This window comes from Leptonychotes weddellii, chromosome 10 (genome assembly GCF_054177405.1).
Source record: "Leptonychotes weddellii isolate Sample4059 chromosome 10, ASM5417740v2, whole genome shotgun sequence".
Taxonomy (NCBI): domain Eukaryota; kingdom Metazoa; phylum Chordata; class Mammalia; order Carnivora; family Phocidae; genus Leptonychotes; species Leptonychotes weddellii.
This window is the reverse complement of record NC_138378.1, coordinates 69693222-69713768: the sequence shown is the minus strand read 5'-3', so window position 1 is coordinate 69713768 and position 20547 is coordinate 69693222.

Here is a 20547-nt window from a genome sequence, read left to right as displayed (position 1 = left end):
ACTTCAATGCTATATTTTAAAAGTACAACCAACACTAATTTATTATGGGTATATATCTTTATTCTAGTTTTAAAAGATTGTTAATTTGGAGATTTTAATTAAAAAAAACAAACAGTTAATTGTAAGAATCATTCTAAAAATCTTTTCCCCCCAGTGTGGAAGCATTTAAAAACATTCAGGCCCTGGAAAGATGTGTTTAAATACAGGTTTAACCACAATGTTTAAATTTATCCTGGTGCTTTCATAGATTTACATCTTTCTAAAAATGAGACCAGTCAAGAAAGTATAGAACTCTTCAAAACAAGATAAAAACCTGAGGATATAACGTATATTCTATGAAAAACCAAAGACACTCAGAAATTGATCTTATCAACATGCTCTATCTAAACAAGTTCCACAGCAAACACCCATGGCTAGAAGCAGCTTTTCAACCTCGCGTGGTATATGAAATCACAGTGCATATATCACAGCTATTAGTCCTTCATTGCTCCACAGACCCAAGTGTTTAGCACTAGGTTACATTAAAAATGCAGATTTTTAAAAACACCAAGAATGGCCTCCTAATTTTTCAGAACTGTAATAGCACTATATTCAGCTAATAGGGAAGTGGTATCATCGCTTAATTTTTAAAGGGTTCTAGTTCCTGATCCTGAGTTATTATATTCTAATCGAAACCATGTTGGAGACACTGCTCAATATTATAGCTTAAAAGAGAAAAATTTTAGTCAAATTCAAAATCACAATTCAAATTTAAAAAAATGTTTGCTATATACATTTACTAATTGTTTTTGTAAATGCTTGATCCATTAGTGCCTAGAAGGACTAAAATGATCACTAGGGAGGGTGGAAGTTTAGGACTTTGCTTCAATAGCTTTCCTAAAAAGAGCTAGTGAGAGTCAAATTTTTTGCTGTTCTAAAAACTAGAGCTCCCTATGGTCAATAAACCCTTGCTAAGGAAGGCAGCAGAGCAGTTAACTGTTGATTGTTCGGTAATTTACAAAGCAGGGCAACAAAAGATATTCATGCTTTTTATTTTTAGTATGCTATTATTTCATTCTGCAAAGTAAATGTAATTTAGTTAGCTCCAACAATATCCCATCCACTATGTTTGATGTTTCAGGACAGAAAGAAATAGGATTGAGCCCTCCCCTTCCAACCAAGGCCCACAGGAGACAAATTTAAGGTGATCATAATGGCTCAGGATAATATTGTATTAGAGCAATATAAAACATGAAGATAAGTGAGGAATCCTGTCTAGGGGGCAGGATGGTCTTTAGGATAGATGGAACAGCATGGGCAAAGGTACAGACATTTGAAAAGGCCTGAACAGAACCAAAAGTAGTTTGATGTGAATAAAACATAAGGTGTGTAGAAAAGGGCTTGAGATGAGCTGGAAAGATTGTCATCAAGATGTTATCAGTCTTTTATATATTATAATAAAGGGTTTGAACTTTATACTATAGACAGTGAATAGTGTATCTATATTGAAACAGAATTAGAAAGCATTGTTGCTGTATTTGAAAATGATCGAAAACTGAAAGGGAGAGCTAATTTGATAGATGATACAATCTCATTTCAAAAGAATCTCATAACAGGCTAAAATGCTAGACACAAATACATTTTACCCCCCCCACACACAATCCCTCCAACATACACCACTCAAAAAATCAGTTCACTTGTACATAATTAAGGAGGTTGTTGTGTGCTATTTTTCAAAGGAAGATATCCGGGTGGTCTTAGGAGAGCACAAGCATGTACTGTATTAATAGAAATATAATGACCAGATCATACACAGTAGCAAGCTCACCATAGTCTTCCATGTAAATGTCTCCACTTCGTAGTACCTTCCCTACAGTTGTGTTTATCGAGAAACCTAAAATCAAATCTAATCATGTTGCTACTCTCCTCAAAATTCCGTTCGACTCTCCATTTCCTGCCACGTAACACCCAAACTCCTTAGTGTGGCCCAAGAGGCCTCTTCCCCCCATCTGGCCTCCTCTTGCCACCCCTCCGATCAAACATCTGCAGCCCCTCCAGTGCACCATTCTGGATTTCACCTACGAACCTCTCCCCTCCACACAGCTCTCTTTGCCAGAGTAATCTTACCCACATGGTGACAGTTTATTTACCCTTTAATGGCCTGGCTCAGCTGTCATATTCTCTATGGAAATTTCCCACTGTCCCCTACCTACTTCCAAGTAACACTTGTAGAATTTTTTTGTATCTCTGTTGCTCATATTTTATGACTGCATCTAAAACAATTATATGTATTTTTATATTATACTCCTGGCTACTTAATTGTAAGGTCTTCACAGCAAGCGTTTTTATTCATCCTTATATTTCTAATGTTTAACACAGTGTAAGTGTCCAATAAATATTTGGTGAATAAGTGAATGAATGGACTTAGTTGATGGAGTCAGTGTTGCACAATGGTTAAAAGGTGGCTTAAAAGGTGGCTTTGGAGGGGCGCCTGGGTGGCTCAGTCGTTAAGCAACGGTTAAGCGTCTGCCTTCGGCTCAGGTCCTGATCCCAGGGTCCTGGGATCGAGCCCCGCATCGGGCTCCCTGCTCAGCGGGAAGCCTGCTTCTCCCTCTCCCACTCCCCCTGCTTGTATTCCCTCTCTCACTGTGTCTCTGTCAAATGAATAAATAAAATCTTTAAAAATAAGTAAATAAATAAATAAAAGTGGCTTTGGAGGCAGATAGACCTATGCTCAAATCACTTTTCCATTTATCAGCTTGGTCAGGTCAGTTAACTTACCTAATCTTTAATTTATTCATCTTTAAAATGGGTGCTCATAGGGCGTTTGCAAGAATTAAATGAGATAATCATGATAAGCATTCATAAATGGTAAATATTCTTATTATAATTTAATATTCTATATTTCCTGGGCAATTGAATTTCTGCTCACTTTGTTGCTTTATAGGACCAGCAGCTTTCCCCTCAGGCTTGATTAGGCTTTGATTACCTTCCTGTAAACTGGTAAGAGACTTACTGATATGGTATAATAGGAGCTATATCTGGTCTGACTACCCTAAACACTGGGCACAGGCATAAAGTTGTCCCTTCCTCTGGGGCCAGGCCCATTTAGGAGATCAAGTTATAATTGCAGAGGCTGCTTAGAAAGAAAAGCTTTAGAAGAAAGGAAATTAGATATTGTTACAAGGATGTTTTTAACAAGAAAATATGTATCTATTAGGGACATTCCACTAGAATAGGTCACATTCAAGTTTTTTGTTTTTTTTTTCTTCTCCCTTTCTCATGAAGTAGTGATGATCTCAGAACTGTAAAGATCTTTAGAAGTCATTGTTGATGTAGGGAGGTGAGATAAATCCATTGTCTCAGGAGGCCAGCGAATTTCTTTGGTGCTATGTGGGCTTAGCAGTTTTATCCTGGGCTTTTCTGTCCAGAAATTCAATTTTAACTAAGAGACTCAAAAGGAGTGACCACAGTAACTAAACTCATAGAAGATGGATGTGCAAACCAGGGTCTATCAATTTATAATGCAAACTACAACTGCCAGTATATTTTCTTCCTATAAAAAATCTATTTAAAAAGCCAAATTATAATCAAAGTTGCTTATTAATCACAAAATGGAAGAAATGGATATTCATATCATCTAGCTATGCTAATTTGAGGTACTCACCTCTACTCTAGAGATATGTCTGCCTAGAAACTGGCTACTTGAATCCATGCTGATCAGAGCTTCCCCCCACCCCCACCCCCCACAGGACTGGGGGATGCCATGAGCAAAGTCAGGGAGGCCAGAAATGTCATGGTGTGTGTAAGGAATTGCAAGCAGTGTGTGTATAATACTCAGTGTACAGGGAGAGGAAGAGAGCAGACAGATGAGGCTGAAGAGGTAAACGAGACCAGATCATGGGATGTAGAGACCAGTAAAAAGGAATGGCCAGGACCACAAGGATTTATTAAGTGGCTCTGAGAGCTGAGCTGGGCTATGTGCAGCAATTCCAACCTATGTAATTGCATCATTTTCTATAGCTATCTGGGTTATCTTGGACAGAAGGTAGATGGTTACATTGATCCAGAGTTAAGCATATATAAAGTAAATGCAGTGGGAAAACAACAACACAGAGATTTCCAGGTGTTGCTAAGGGTGGCAGAAGGAATGAACCATGGCATCTCTACTAGATAGAAGAGTAAGTGAAACCATGAAGGATAATCAGCAAACAAGGGTGGGGCAGAGGTCTTGATGAGTACCTGTCTGAAAAAGCATCTTGAGGACAAGAATCAGGTCTTATTCACTGTATCCCCTGGGCCAGAGACCATGCTTGGCACATTGTAGGCTTTGAGTAACGTTGACTGAATGCACAGATAAATGAATAAACCAACCATAGTAGAACTCAGAGGTCCTGCTTCCTGGTCTTAATATATAGTAATTTCTTTAATCAGTACAATCCCTAGAAGTTAGAATTGCCACATTTACTCATACCTATTTTGGGGGCATGAAAAATAATTCTAATTTTAAAACCAACAAGCACTCTCACACTAATAATAAACTTGGAAATTTGGCTGGACTCCCAAAACTAATACAAGTAACAGCCATCATTTAATTGAAGGCCTGCTATGTATCAGATGCTGTGTGCTAGGGCTTTATTGTAATCTCATTTGATTCTCATGACAACTTTGTAAAGCAGGAATTATTCCCATTTTATAGAAGCTGAAACTGGGACTTGGGAGAGGTTAAGGAACTTGTCCCGACTCACACAATAAGCAAACAGAAGACAGGAGTTAAACCTAAACCTGTTGGGCTCTAAAGAACATGCTTTTTCACTAAGCAATGCTCCCTCTCTCCAAACATAGCTCTGAAGATGTATTTCCATTGATTTAGACCTGTCCAATCTAGAAGCCAAAGCAGGAATAATGACACTATTTCTCAGCCTTGCACCCCTAGACTTCTAGGGGTCAAGGAAAGTAGTAAAAAAAAAAGGGGGGGCCCACAAGTTACTGTTAAATCGAATAACATGTTTATCTACAGAAAGGTTGAGCAGGCCAACTAAAAATCTGTGTTTTAAAATGTTGCTTGGAATTACACTCAGGGTACAGCCTTGGTCATTTCAGGACAATCAAAGTTGACTGGCAGTTAAAGAGATGTGTATTTGATTAATTTTTTAAATGGGGAACACTATTGGTAGATGAATTAAAAGGATTGTCATTTTCTGAAGCAGATCCTTGTGAAAGCAAAGTACTTCTCATGTGCTATTTTATTTACCCCTCCAAGGAATTATAAGTATTGTATTATTGTATTGTTTTATATATAGTAATAACATTTTCCAAATAAGAAAAACAGTATCACTGAGGTCTAATAAGTGAACCAAGATCATATAGCCTGTAATTAGCAGAACTGGGAATCAAATTACGTCTGATTCCAAAGCTTTATCACACAGTTCTACAGATCAGTTAAGGTCCTGTTGTTTGGCAGGCACAGAGGGCTCTAGGATGAGTTAGATACTGTTCAGGAGTCGTACAGTCTAGTACTAGCTTTCAACACTTGGGAGTGTAGGAGAGAGTAATCAAGAGGTCCTTGATGGGGGAAACTCTGGGCCCCACTGGAGGGGATTCTGTCCTATTTCGAAGAGCCAAGGGGTCCAGAGCATGAACCCACTGCTGGAGCCAGGAAGCCACAGGGCTTTTAAAGCAGCTGGTCATGAACATTTGCTTCCTTTTCCCTCTTCCCTTAGAATAAACCCAAAAGCTACATTTTATAAAGCAAAATTCCTACAAACGCAAATTAAGGAAATACAAACTGAGAGCTCACACAGATGCTGACAAAGGAGAAAAATGGTCATATGGGGTAGTAAATGGATTCTGAGAGAGGCAATTTGAATCATTGGTGGTTCTGTGCCAGTCAACGGACCCACGTCCTTTTCTGTTTCTCTGAGTAATGGGTTGATTATTAAAATTAACTTGAATCCTACAAATTTATTACTCAGAGTGTTTTTAAATTATAATCTTAAAAATATGAGAAGTTGCCAGATGTTACTCAGTGTTTCTACCTCAGCATTTATGAGTTTGTTTTTTAAATATCTGCATTAAATATTTTCTGAAATCAATTTTTGGTCCTATAGAAACAAAAAGGAACTCACTGGTCTTGGATTCCATAAATGTAAACGCCATGGAGCTCAAATGTACAAGCTTACCTGATAACATTTTGATGGACAGTTTTTGTTTTGTTTTGCTTTGATTTTTAAACGTAAAAAAAAAAATAGTTAAGGGTAAGGCATGTGTGCCCTTGGGGTGTTATTGCGTGGCTCCATATCAAACACAATCCGAATAACACCTGCAGCTTGTTCAGTTTCTTTTGAAAATGTCAGTCTTCTAGGTTATAAAACCAGTCCCCGGTAAGCTGCTGCCTTTACTGCATGAAATGCAATGAGCCCAATATTTCTTCCCTTTGCAAACAAGCCCAAATCAGCACACGAATTGGGGAGTGAAAAGACACAACAAAAATACAAGAATAATCCAGCCCCTCACAAAAATGCCCACTGCGACTGCAGGGCACAGGCAATCACGAGTCAATGCGATCCTCACCGAAGACAAAAACAATTTGCTCAAAGAAAATGCAGCTGCAGTTAATAACATGAGCAACATCAAGGGCAGATCTGAATGCACACATGCCAGTGAAGAGATTTTCATGATTTCAGCAGAGAAAACCCCCCTTCTACCCCATTCAGGGCCAAGAGCAAAGTCAGGCAAATGGAAAATATGCTGGAAACTGTGTTGGGGCTCTCCAACAAAAACATTCCTTCCTTTTTCGTTTTAACTGTTTGAGACAGCCATGCTTTGGAGCTAGAAGATGTGGGAGCAAAGTCACCACTGACCCTGGGGGCAAACCCACCCTGGGAGTGTTTTACTATAATTGCTTTCTGAGATGCTGGGCCACTCCAGGATACATTTACCATTTCCAAGCCTCCGGGAGGATGCGTGATGTATGCTGCCAACCTCCAATCACCTGGTAAAGGTGTCGGTGAAAACACACGGTTTTCCAGTTTTATTCCTGCCTTAACAGTATAAGCCTTTGCATTGTTGACTAACAGATGGCCAAATGCCTCAATAAGGTGGCCCAACTGTGTGTGTGTGTGTGTTTTTTGTTGTTCGTAAGTTTGGATCGTAAGCAGAGAAATTGTGCTAAGGTCGGGGAAAGTCTTTAATTTTACTCAAAAAAAAAAAAGAATAAAACAGAGGACGTGTCAGCAAGCAGGAACTCAGTGTAAACCTTTTAAATCCCGCCTCTTACAGGTTAGGGACTTTCTGTTTCTTTTGATTTCCCCAGACTCGGGATTCAATTCTTGAGTTCCCTCATCAAACCGCAAAAGGAATTTAGCCGTTAGGAGAACTGCATAATCGGGTCCTGTGTATTTGAATGGCAATCATGGAATGGCAGTCAGAACTCCTCCTTGCTGGTAGCTTTTAGTATCGCCCTAAATAGCTTAGGTTTTAAAATTCTTCTTCATAAGGCTCGTTCGTTATTTAAAAAAAAAAAAAAGTTTGTCCATACGTTGATTGCTTGAATAGCCTATTCCTCCTTCATGGAAAATTCAACAAGGTCAGTACCCGGGCCGTGGTTTTTATTCTCTGACATCTATTTTAATAAATACGAGTAGCTTTGCATTTAGGTCACACCTTTCTAGAGTAGCTATGTGTGTTAAAACTATCATGTTGGTCACTTACCAGGGCATCACAGAATCGGGAAGAGGAAATGACATAGCTAGGTCAAGTTCGTGTGAGCACAAAACTTGAATCCAGGTCTGACAGCTGGTCCTATAAGGTCACACTCCACACACACACACACACACACACACACACACACACACACACACACACACACACACACACACACTCCTTCTCTCCTATGTACTGTCATCTAGAGTTACAGCCTGGAAATGAACTGAATACCATGACCTGCATCTTAACTACGTCCCATCCTCTATTTCAAAGTAAACTCAGGGTGAGATCTGTGCGAGTTGAATTTGTTTACCTTGGTGTTTTGGTTCTTACTTCAGCTTCCTTATCCACTAAAAGACAATCCCACCCACTCACCTATTTTACAGGCATTTTCAGGGTCTATAAATGGCTTGGAGAAAGGTGAGCGTTTATTATTAAAGTGGGCAGAACAACAGTCCCCCAAAGATGTCTATGTCCTAATCCCTGTCAGTAAGAACCTGTGAGTAGGTTAGGTTACATGGCAAAGGGGAATTCAGTTTGCAAATGCAATTAAGGTTGCTAGTTGGCTGATTTTAAAAGAGGGAGATTATCCTGGATTATCCAGGTGGGTCCAAAGTAATTACAAGGGTCCTTGAATGTGGAAGAGGGGAGCAGAAGAATGTCAGAGCGGTATGATGTGAGAAAGACTCAACTGGCCCTTCCTGGCTGTGAGGATGGAAGGGGGTATAAGCCAAAGTATGTGGGCAGCCTCTAGAAGATGCAAAAAGAAAATGGATTCTCTCCCGGAGCCTCCAGAAAAGAACACAACCCTGCCCATATCTCGATCTCAGCCTGGTGAGATCCATTTGTGTTGTTTAAGCCACTAAGGTTGTGGTATTATTATGTATCCACAGGAAACTAAAGCAGTTACTAAAATGAGTAAACTTCTAAGGACTGAAACAAGTTCTAGATGGACTGGGAGAGCTGAATGAAATAACAGAGAGTTGCTGGCACAGTGTCTGCCTTGTAGGTCACCAAAACAAATCTGGTAAGAGAGCCAGCAAGACAACAGGGATCAAGGGAGCATACAGCCAGCAGGGGAGTGGTCACGGGCAGACTGGAGCTGCCCCGGGGTGCCCTGAGTGTGGACATGTGCTAAAAATGACAAGAGGTTGCAAATCATCCCATCTATTGGGTCAGAGACCCTCGCTGACACCAAGGTAGGCAGATGATCCTCCCCTTGTCCCCACCCCCAACCCCCCAGGCTGCACCCATTTTGTCTCTTTTAGGTTCCTGCTACCCTTTTCAACCCCCTCAGGGCTGCTCTCAGCTCACATCCCAGAAGCAGGAGTTGGAGCACTATGATCTGCCGTGGAGTCAAATCCCCCAAAATACCTTTGGGGGTCAGTTTCCAGATTCAGGGATGGGGCAGAGTCAGGGAGCAACTTTATCCTTATTCCGTTCTTGCTGGAAGATCATTCCGGCTTCACAGACATCTTATCACAGGGCCTCCAGGGACAGAAGCAGAGCAAATGCCAGATTTTAAAATTATTTCCTTCCAGCTGTGCATTAATATTTTATTTCAATCTTGCCCCAAAGCCTGCTCAAGATGAAAAGCTTGAGGGGGTTCCAAGGTGGATCGGAGCCAAACTGATTTTTGTCCATGTCTCCAGGCCCAACTCTTCCCCACCTACAGCAGCCGTATCATTAAAATGAAAATCCTGCCCCGGAGAATCCTCTATTCCTGCAGATTTGCACACACCTAGCACCCTAGCCAGGCCTCAGAGGCTCCTTCCTGGTCAATTCAGCAGCCACATGAGCGTCCACTCTGACCCACATTCCTGGAACAATTTCTTTTGCAAATCAGCAGGTCTTAAGCAAACAAGGGCACATTCAGGACACTGAACTACACAATTAGCTGAGGGTAAATCTGGCAAAGCATCTGGTCTGCTCACCAAAATGGAAAGGCAAAAAAAGTCCAGCTTTTAAAATTAAACATTAACTGTGTAAGGTTAATTCTGTGCAAGTCTACGTGAGGTGGCACAGAGAGACACTGGCTCTGTACGAGGGGTGGAGGGACTGGGATTCCTGGGACCGCTCGGGAGAATCATCGTCTGATTGGGACAGATGCTGAACATGGAGACAAATATAATTTAGCAGTGCCAGAAAATGAGAGCAAATAGCCAGTCATCTTTTGATGGCATTTCCTAAAGTCACCTTTCAGCGGGGTTTAGCATTTTACTAACTGTGAGCATTAGAACTGTGAAAAGGACACACCTGATTAATCAAATGAAAGATATACTCCCTGATCTCTGGGACCTTATGACACACATCTTATGTAAAACCCTGTACCCCTCTTACATAATGCAAGGTCAAAAACACAGGTCAATGAAACAATGAGAGGGCCACGGAGAGTAGAAAGGAGCGGTGGCAAAGGTATTCACTATTAGGTCCTTTGAGCCACCTCCAGCTTGGGAACATTTGTGTTGAAGTTCTGTAATCTCCACCCCCAACCCCCCACCCTCCCAGCCCCCACTCTGAGAATCAGAAAGATCAGTGTGACAGAATATTTCCAAACACTGGAGTAAAATAATACATATAAATATCAGGAAGATCAGTCAAGCTGGTTTTCAGGGAAATAAGGAAGTCAATATTGTCTTTTCCCCCACTTTTGCAGCAATAGGCAGCCCCTATAATAGAAATGATGAGTCAGATAGGAAAGTCATGACTACTTTTCTACTTCATTCTGCTCATCTGAGGAATTCTTATGTAATTCTCCACCAGCTGACTTTGCAGTATGACCATCTTTTTTGATCAAAGTCAGACTATTCTGAACAATATGAGAAAAGGGGGTAGAAAAAAGATTTCAGTGGCAATAAATACAGACTTGGAGATATGGAAAAATATCAAAACACTCAAACAGAAGCTGAAAACTATACAGAGGTCACCCAGAGTAAAGTGTCTTAGTGGACCACAAAATGAGCAAAAGTTGGCAGGTATTTAAAGGACAAGGATAATACTTGGGAGGCCAGAAATAAGATCAGAACACATATGCGCTATATACAATTGGGGGAGCTTCATGTGACTATTTAAGTTTAAATTAATTAAACATAAATGAAATGTAGAATTCAGTCCCTGAGTCACACTAGCCACATTTCAAGTGCTCGATGGCCACACATGGCCAGTGCCTACTGTACTGGACAGCACAGATAGAGCATATTTCCATCACTGCAGAAAGTTCTACTGGAATGCTTGCTACTCTAGAAATAGAGGAGCCCTGGAAATAATCTGGACAACTACCACCTAGATCGATGGAACCTTTGAGAGAGGCAATAGAGACTAAACTAAGTTTTTTAAACTTTGAAAGGAAAAAGGTGAAGGTGACTTTAGGCTTTAAAACTATGATAACTGCACGAAGACCAGATGTTTTTCACTTATTTGAAGAGCTAAAGCAGGAAGCTTCTAGATTCATCATAAAGAACCTCTAACTGTGAGGGGACTGGACACTGGAAGAGAATAAGAAGGAACACTGTCAAATTTGTATCCTGGGAAAGATGTAAAAATAAGGTAGTGACCTGGCATCCAAGATTTTGTATTAGGGGATTGACTAGAGTGAACTTTGTCTTCAGCATCAACTTGTTTTGATCAGTTCAAGTCCAACACACAGAGTAATCAAAGGACAGCCACAAATAAGCATTGCTGCATGAATCCCCAGAAGATTTTGTTTTGGTCTCTCATACCTACGGGGGCTGTCATCCTGAATCACAGCCTTAGATGTTGAACCCAAAGTCTGGCCACTTTTTCTCCCTCCTACAGTCTCCTTTGTTTCCAAAGAGAATTAGAGAAGCTCACCCCAGCCTTTCCTTTGAGCAGCCCCTCCATCCCCTTTGAGAAGCTACAAAGGCAGAGCCCATGGTGACCTCAGACGCACTGACTGAATTGGCACGGCTATGGTATGACCCAGTGGGTAAGAGCCTACGCTTTGAGTTCCAACACTTCCTCTTACTGGCTGGGCAACCTTGGGCCAGTCACTGAACTTTTGTATTAGACATTCTCTCTTGGTTGCAGGTAACATTTTCTTTTAAAAAATTGAAAATTTATTGGTTCATGTACCTGAGAACCCCAAGGGTCCTCCCCACATATAAGGAACCTACATTTTAGGATCTCTCACTCACAATACTCCTCTTTGTTACCAGTTTTGTTTATTAGTCTCTTTTGGTGGCACCTGGCAAAACTCCAACCCAAACTAGGTAACATAAATAGGGAATTTATAGGCTCATGTAACCTGGGTGGTTCAAGAGTACAGCGAACTTCAGGCATGGTTGAATCTAGGGGTCCAAATGATATCTTTCCATCCTCAGATAAGCATGTTCTATATGGTAAGTAAGATGAATATCAGAAGCCAAGACCTAGACTTAACTTGAACAACACCCGAGGGACAAAGATCATATCTTTCCTGGTAGAAAAGTCCCAGGAAGTTTCTAATTGGCTCAGCCTGGGTCAATGTGCATTTATGGACACTGTGACCAAGAGAATGGAGTGCTCTGATTGGTCATGTCAGGTCACATGGTTATTCTATGGCCTAAAAATAGACTGGATAACCAGTACCCAACTGCAAGGAATGAGTTCCTCATAGGAGAGAGGCGTCTTGAGTACTATATGGTCCATAAGAATTTATTCACGGCAACTTCTCAGTCTTGGTTTCCCCATCTGCAAAAATGGCAATAAAATGCTTTTCTCATAGGACTATTAAGAGATTAAATGAAGTAATTCCTGTAAAGCATTTGGGACATTGCTCAAAAGATAGTAGCTTATATTTTTGTCAAACAATAATTTACTATTACTTTGTTTAGGACACTTGGTGGCTTTTTAATCTGTCAACATGGCCGGGCTGAACTACATTTCCCAGAATTCCCTTTCCTAATGTTTCTGCTTAGACTGAGCTGCAAGAGAGATTCTTTTGTGACATGTGGAGGGTGGAAGTGAAGCAACAGCCATTTTGCAGTTCACACATGTCACGTATCTGCTAGCTCAACTTGTTGGTGTGGGGCAGCAGTCTAGCCTCATAAGAGTTCCACTTTCCCTGGAACCTTCTTCAGCTTCTCGGACTCCTGGGCCAGGTGTGTGTTTAGTTTTGCAGTGGAGGTTGCTGTCTTCTCCTGCAGCACACTCATACCACTGGTCAGAGGCAGCGCAAACTAGCTTGGGTTTCAGCCCTTCTGGGGTCCCACCCCATGCATGTGCGTTTCAGCTGTGTTTGTTCTCTGCTACTTTATACCCACCTGCCCTTCCCAACTATCTTCCCAACTCCCGTAATTGCATAAGGTCTCATCCCTGCCATATACACTCCCCATCTAAGTGGTTCTGCCTCTTTCCTTGGACCCTGACGGGTGAAACCAGAACTTCGTTTTTCTGAACTCCCCCCAATCTCCCTGTCGGGCTTAAAGGAAGTAAGACTTTTTGGAAATGGTTTCTCGAGAAACACGAGTTAGGATAAAACTGGAGCTGATGATTAAGGTAAACTTCAAAATAATAATTTTAAAAAAACAAAGAAAATTTGGGGCGGGGGAACAACACCACAGCATCAACCACATTCTAACTTCCACCCCAGAGGCACAGCAGATGAAATAAATGGGACTAGCAGCCTTTATTATTGATCCTGATTATTGGCTTGTACTTGCCCAAGGTCAAGCACAAAACCCATGCAAGAGGCAATGAAATGTTTGGGCCACGGAGAGGAGTTCATTTACTTAAATCAAGCAGTAATCCTTTTCTCTCTACTTACACATAAGCTTAAGGCCAGTGACTGAGGGTGTCCATCACACCCATGTACGTGCACCATGAGAATTTCTTGCCATGTACCTTTCTGTACTTGGAGACTTGGCTGGGTCCCCAGGGGCAGCTGCCCAGGACAGTGTTCTCTGGACTTCCTCACTCCCTCCCTTGCTACAGGAAACAACAAAACAGCACATGCTGCTCCCTTCTCTGCTCGGGAGGGAACTCATAACAGACAATGCTGGCTAAGAAAGGAAGTATTCCCATCCCGTCACATGAACGGAGGGGAGTTTAGGAAAAAATGAGTTCACTTTGGGACTACATCAAGGCACCCCTCAGGATAGGGAAGCTCAGTGGCTTCTTGACCCCCCCTCCCAACTCTGTCCACAAATCTCTCCTCCTTGGATGTCCCTACCTGAAATTTACCACTACAGTAATTTATTGTGGACTCAAGTCACTACCATGTAAGATAGTTTGATCATCTTTTTGTCTTTTAACAGTAAGTAGAGACAGCAAAGAGTGGGAGGGTTGATGGCAGCTGGTAAGGTTTTGGGGAATGGTGGTAGATAATAGGAGCCAGGTAGTTAGGGCAGGGAAGCTCTGAAGAAAGGGGACAATGAATGGTAGCTCCAGGAGCCACCACAGCATGAGTGCCTTGGATTGCTCAGTGATGTGTGGGGCTATGGGTCAGGGAGCCCCTCAAGGTAGGAGAGGGCACATAAAGGAATGTAGAAAGACTCTGAGCTTCCCTCTGCCGAAGCTTGGCCTAGGCCTACATATCTTTCCTCCACATACCCTTCCTGTCTTCCTGTATCTCGGTCGTTTCAAGGGTCATGTCAGGGGCCTGGCCCATGTTCTCTGTGATAGGTCAGATGCCTCTGGCTTCCTGCCCCCTATCCTTGACCTCATCTCTGATTCTAACCACAGCTGTGCCGGCCTCACCTTCATAGCCACTTGTCTCAAGGGCTGGCCCGTGTCCTTTGCTTCCTCTGTTTGGGGATTTCTAGGATGCTTTGACAATAGTGGGAGCCCACTTACCTCTCCCATGTGCACAGCCCTGACATACAAGGGAGTGAGTGCCTCCACGGGAACCTTCAAACAGTGGGTGAAGGGAACTGATGGATGAATGTCTCTTCTGACTGATTGTGTGGACAATCCTGAGAGATTACGTTTACATGCTCCTCAAAATGTCCTGGGTGGGATTAAGCTCCACCTGCACAGTGATGACCTTGATAACACACCCATACTGTCTTTTCTTCCTTCCTTCCTTTTTCCCAGTCCCGCATTTCTACTCTCTAGGATTACCTCCCAAATACACTACCTGCACACAATCTCTTATCTCAGGCTCAGCTTTCCAGAGGGGGGTACCCAGGACAGCAGAAATAACTTCTCTGTGTAATCCCAATAAATCCCAGGGCTCCACGAGGCTCAGTCTTGGCAGGATGTCCAACGCACAGTCCAGCAAACAATAGTGGCATCACGAAAAGGAATTTCAATCTTAAGCATGTATAAAGGTGCATCAAAGAGAATCTAACACTTTCTAAATTCTCCTTGTCTGGGCCCCAAACCATCTCACAGCTACTCCAGACCCCTTTGCTTGCCATTATTGCCCTTATTCTTTTCAATCTCTTTTATTGTATGAATGTTTTTAGCTTCTCTGGCTTAAATCAGTCACATACACATCCCCCTTTCCATCTCTCTACAGAAGCTATTCTGATTCGGCTCCCCAGAAGAGTAAGCAGCAATCTTCTTTGCTGGTGGTGGTGGAGGAATGAGGGACTCCTACTCCCTCCCAGTCCCTTCCCCCTTTGCTTCTGGGATAAAAGTTAGACTTCAAGCTTCCAGGGCATAAACCTAGGTATAAATACTGATCTACATAGTGCCTAGATAGAAGCCCACAGCAAACCTGCAGGGAGACCACCTTTTTCCTGTCATGACACACACAGAAGTGGGCATTCTTATACCATATACTCAGGTACATGGATAAAATTGCCATCCCAAAGGACAACAGGCTCCCTGTCTTGCTTGGCACAGTGTCCCCCATTTGCAGTGTGTCAGACCCCCCTAGCTGGGAAAGCTGTGGGGTGTGCAGGCAGTGACCAGGGCCCTCCACACTGTGGTAGGTCCTGAGAACACGTGGAGAGCTGGCTTGCTCTCTCGCTCTCTCTCTCTCAGCTTCTAATGAACACAAGCACTTGCTTGACATTTTCCTGTACATTCTTACATTTTCCAACTGCCTCCCTGCCCCCATCTACACATTCCACAACATGGCAATTAATTGTTCTCTGCTGTTCAGCAGCATGCACAGCCGTGACCACAGTCTTGCTTTGTTCCCAGTTTAATCAGTGGCTGTCCCTGGCCATCCCTCAAAAAAACAGACCAAACCAGCCAGCTGCAGCCCCAGCTGTCCGCGGGCACCAACACTGGCATTCATGTGGCCGCAAGAGAGCCCACACAGTGCCCAAAGAGAGCTCATTCTTCTCCTTTCTCCTCCTCACAATTGACAGGCTCTGAGGAAGGAAACCATGAGCTCTGGGCTTGGCAGCGGGGCAGGAGGCTCTTGTTAACAGCTTGCCTTCCTGTTTATACGGGGTCTGGCAAAACTGTTAATTTCTCTCACAGAGGTGACAAATGGGAAAACCAGAAACGCCAAGGAGTAGCAGCTTGGAAAACTGCCTCAGAGAGACTTCTTGAAGCAAGGCAGGGGTCGCAAGTGTGTTGGGGGGGGCGGGGGGGCAGGGCGCATCTTGGGTTTCAGTCCCAAGAAGAGGACATCCCTCCAGAAAGATGCGCTGAGCCCACTGTATGGGCCTGCCTAACCTGCTGTTCTGCTTTCCACCAATGGGTCCTTAGAGAGTAAGCATCTGGAATAGGACCTGCAGGGTCTCATGCCCATTATCCACGAGTGACTCTGATCTGGCCCTGAAATGGAAACCACTCCGGGAAATACACCAGGATTCAATGGCCCCCTTCCTGCTGCCTCCCCCTGGTACCTTAAACCCTGGGCAATGTTTCTCTGCCCCGGCTGTACATTGAAAGCACTTGGGGGAGAGTCTGATTCACTTGTTCTGGGGAGGGAGCTGGGCCCTGATCTGTTTTAAAAGCTTCTCTAGTGATTCTAATGAGCAAGCCCAGGTTGAGAATTTTGGGAAGGAAAAACTTTCCTCTACCCTCTTGGGTTCAGTAACTGAGGAACTGCAAATTTAACTGTCAAAAGATTAACAGGAGAAAAGGAATACAAGTCTATTCATATTTGACATGCATGGTAACTCACATAAAAGAAGTCCAACTCAAAGAAGCAGTTAGACTCAGAGCTTCTATGCCCTTCTTAACAAAGGTAAAGAGGTTTTGGGCTTTAAGGGGCAATCAATTATAGGGAAGTGACTAGGAAAGATATGGGGGAAAATGAATGTAAGACAGGGTCATTTTAGTAAGGCTTGTTAATGCAGACTCATCTTGGTGCTGACTCCAGGGAGAAGAGTTGTTTTTCTTTCCTGGTATGGGAGAGGAGTACATCTTCAAAAGGGAAATCTATGCCACCTTCACGAAGGGAAATTTATGCCCAACTTTTAGGTAGATACGGTGAGGGCAAAGAATTCTTCCTGCATCTATTGCTTCTCAATTGCTTTTAGCTCAAAATAATCCTTATTCCAAAATGGCGTATTTTGAGGTGGCATATCCTAATCTCCTTCAATAACTACTATAAAGGATAGATTGTTGTTGTGTTGTTTCCATTATTATTGTAAATTAAATGTGAGCTCATTTCAGAAAGCTGTTTATAGGGGTAGGGCTGGAGGCAAGGAATGAGATGATGAGCAAGTCATTCCAACAGGCACAGCCCCCTGCTAGGGTGACCAACTGTCCTGATTTGACAGGGACTGGGGGCACGGGTTTAGGGAAGTGTTCCCTGGATGTGGATCTTTGGGTGCTAAAACTGGGAGAGTCAGTCACCCTACTAGACCCCAGGGTGCCACGGACTGCCTTTTGTCATGGGTTCCCTGGGTCCCTGAGTCTCTTGAAGGCAGGCATGGAGTATTATTCCTGTTTATATCCTTAAGGATCTGCCATATAGTAGGTGCTCATTATTCAGTTCCTGAATTTGCTGCCTCCTGTTTAATACAACAAAGGTCCCTAGCTTCTGATATTTTATGTGGGAATGTTACCATGCTTTCATGGCCTGAAGAAAGACATAATGTTATTTGTTCTAGAGAGAGGAGCAGCTTCCGAGTGGGTGGGAGAGCAGGTTGTAGGCTGGCTTTGGGAGACTATTTGCAAGCCTGTGGACCCAGAATGCTGTGACTGCAGAGAAATGGAGCTATTCTCAGCCTAGATACAGAACTCACTTAAATATCCCTGTGCACACAATTCCCATCAAAGGCACTGGATTACAAAAATTAACTATTTTGGAGCTTTTTGTCTCTTATAGAAGGAAAACCAAGATATATTCTCCCTCCCTCTCTCTCTCCTTCAGTCTTACATGAAGAGGGTAAAACGAGGATTGGTAGCTTTGTGGAGAACACTGCAGCTTTCTACTAAGGCATTCTGAGGACTCGCAAAGCCTGACAGGCTGACAGGCAGGCCTTCCAGAAGCTAATAGTGAAGACCTCCCCATCCCACCACACTGGCCCCCTCCAATCCTTAGTGCAGCCACTTTGGCTTCCTGCAGAGCCCTGGAGACCTGCCAGGGTCCTGTGCATCTCCTGTTTGGGAGGCTCCTACCCAGCCCCTCTTATTTCTGCTCCTTCTGCAATGGTTGGCTCATGCCTAGGCAACTCCAGGAAGTCCTATCTCCCCCTCTCTCTTCTGGACATTTCTAAAGCAGGCAGAGTCCATATCACACTGTCCAGCATCCCTCTGTGTTCCTTTCTGGAAGTAACCAGGTAATTCATTCTGCCAACATCTCTCTTGCTGATATATGCTCTGCCCCTATACCTCAGTCTTGGTATTCCTGGGACTATGTGAAAACCTGGGTGGCTGTGGTCTGCCCACCTGCTCACCATGGTGTCTAACCAATAGGAAAGTGGTTTGAGTGGTGTTGGGGCGGGGGGCATAGTGTTGGCTCTGCTGCCATGAGGCCTTGGGTGTGAGTTCTCTCACAAGGTCGCCTTCCCTGGTTCTGTATTGTGGGCATCCCTCCAGAACCTCCAGGATTACAGGCTGTCTACCATCTCTGCTACAGTCTCTACTGTGTCCTGGGCCCCTAAATCCTGGCCAGATCCTCAGCTCAGCCCCACAGAGAGCAGCTGAGCACACAATCAGGAGCCTCACTCTGGAGTCAGTTACCCTGAGTTCCAGCTGTGTGGCTAGATCCTCCCAGTATCTGAGTTTTCTCATCCATAAAATGGGGATAAAAATAGAGTGACCCACTTTTGTTAAAGTGATTAGCACAGTACCTGAGACATAACAAATACTGGCTATTATTTAATATTATGTTAATGGAAGGGAGAGAGGCCACCTGATTAATATGAGTCCTATGCCCCAAAGTTTTCCCATCTTTGGGTTGGTTCTTATTGTTAGAGCAGTTCTGGTCTCTCTAGGAACTTCTAACCCCAGCCACTCCTGGGTTTCTGGCCTATGCCTCCCAAAGAGGCCAGCCAGGGCCAAGTTCTAAAAAGGTTTCCTTTAATTGCCACCGATATAGTCCATTTCTAATTTCTTTGTACATGCTCGTTTTGATCTCTCAAACCTCTGTGGGTTTGTTGAGGCAAGCAATTCTGTCTTGTGCAATTTCTTTATCTCCCAACTAAGCCTAACATAGTTCTAGGCACTGGCTGAGTGACACATTAGAATCTGGGAGAACCCAAAAGCAATTTTTTACCCATGTTGCCTAATGTCCCTGAAATAACACTAAAGGGAGCCCCCTACCCAGCCTTGTTAATCTTGGACATCTTCATCTGGAATAGGCGAGTTAACACCTGCCTTGGATTTTGTCAATTGGGATTGTGGAGTGACAATTAGGAGAACTTCCAGTCCTAGCCTTTGTCTACTCCCTGAGGTTTAGAATAAGCCCAAATAGCTTTACTGGGAGGCAGACAGGGGAGATACCAGCCAAAGTCAATAAATAGACATCCTTTCTCCCTCAGTTTTATTTCCTCAGCAGTGCACCATAATAATGCTGAGCCTAGAGTCTGCAGTAATAAAACAGACATGAGCCATGAAGAGGCTATAATTCTAGGCTGCAGGGAAAGCCCCCAGGCTTGTCCTCCATGGCCACCCTTCTTTTACTGAAAAAGAAGCTGTTTGTGGCATCTCTGAGGTCCCTCTGGCATTTTAGAGCCTTTGTTGGAAAATGCTTCTATATTAGCATTAAGTCTGTGCTATCCTTGAAAACACTGGCTCAGTAATAAGTGAGCTAACAACTTTCCATAAAGAACTCTAAATTCCCCCACTTGTCTGAACAAAATATCTGTATTCTGAGCTACCTGCTGTGAAAGCTGAAACCCCATCAAGTTTTGCTTTAACACTACTGCTCCTGGGGCTGAGGGCTGGTCCCCCATTCTAGCCAGGGTCCCCCTTTCTCTGAGTCCTTGCTCTGCTCGGAGATAGATACAGGCATATTAATGGGGCCAAGAGTCCTTCTGCCAGATGGAATGAAACACCAGAGACTTACTGCAGTCAGCAACCCTTGGAGGAGAGTCCAGACGTTAAATGCTTTGCTGTGCAGAAACTGACAACCAACAGCAAAGCCGACCAGCCCCAGCCCACCATGCACATCATATTCCTGCCTGGGCATCCAGGCTCAGCCTGTCCCTTGTCTGAAAGGCCCTCCCTTCTCCTAGGCACATGACAATCTTACGGTCTTTCAACACTCAGCCCTAACTCCTCCCTCTCTTCTCTCCATTCATTCAGAGTGCCTTTATTGAACACCTATTGAATTTCAGGGAGTAGGCTGGGGATGGGGATATGAAGATGAAACTCATAGGACCTACCTGCAAGGAGCTCCCAACCTAGGAAGCCTTCTCTAATGACTCCAGCCCACAGGCACATGCCCTTTTTTGAACTCCTGTGAACATCATCTGGTTGGTCCAGCCGTGGCTTTCACTAATATTATCCCCAACTTATAGATGGATTTAAATGAGTCCCTGGGAGGTTCAGAGCATCGTCCAA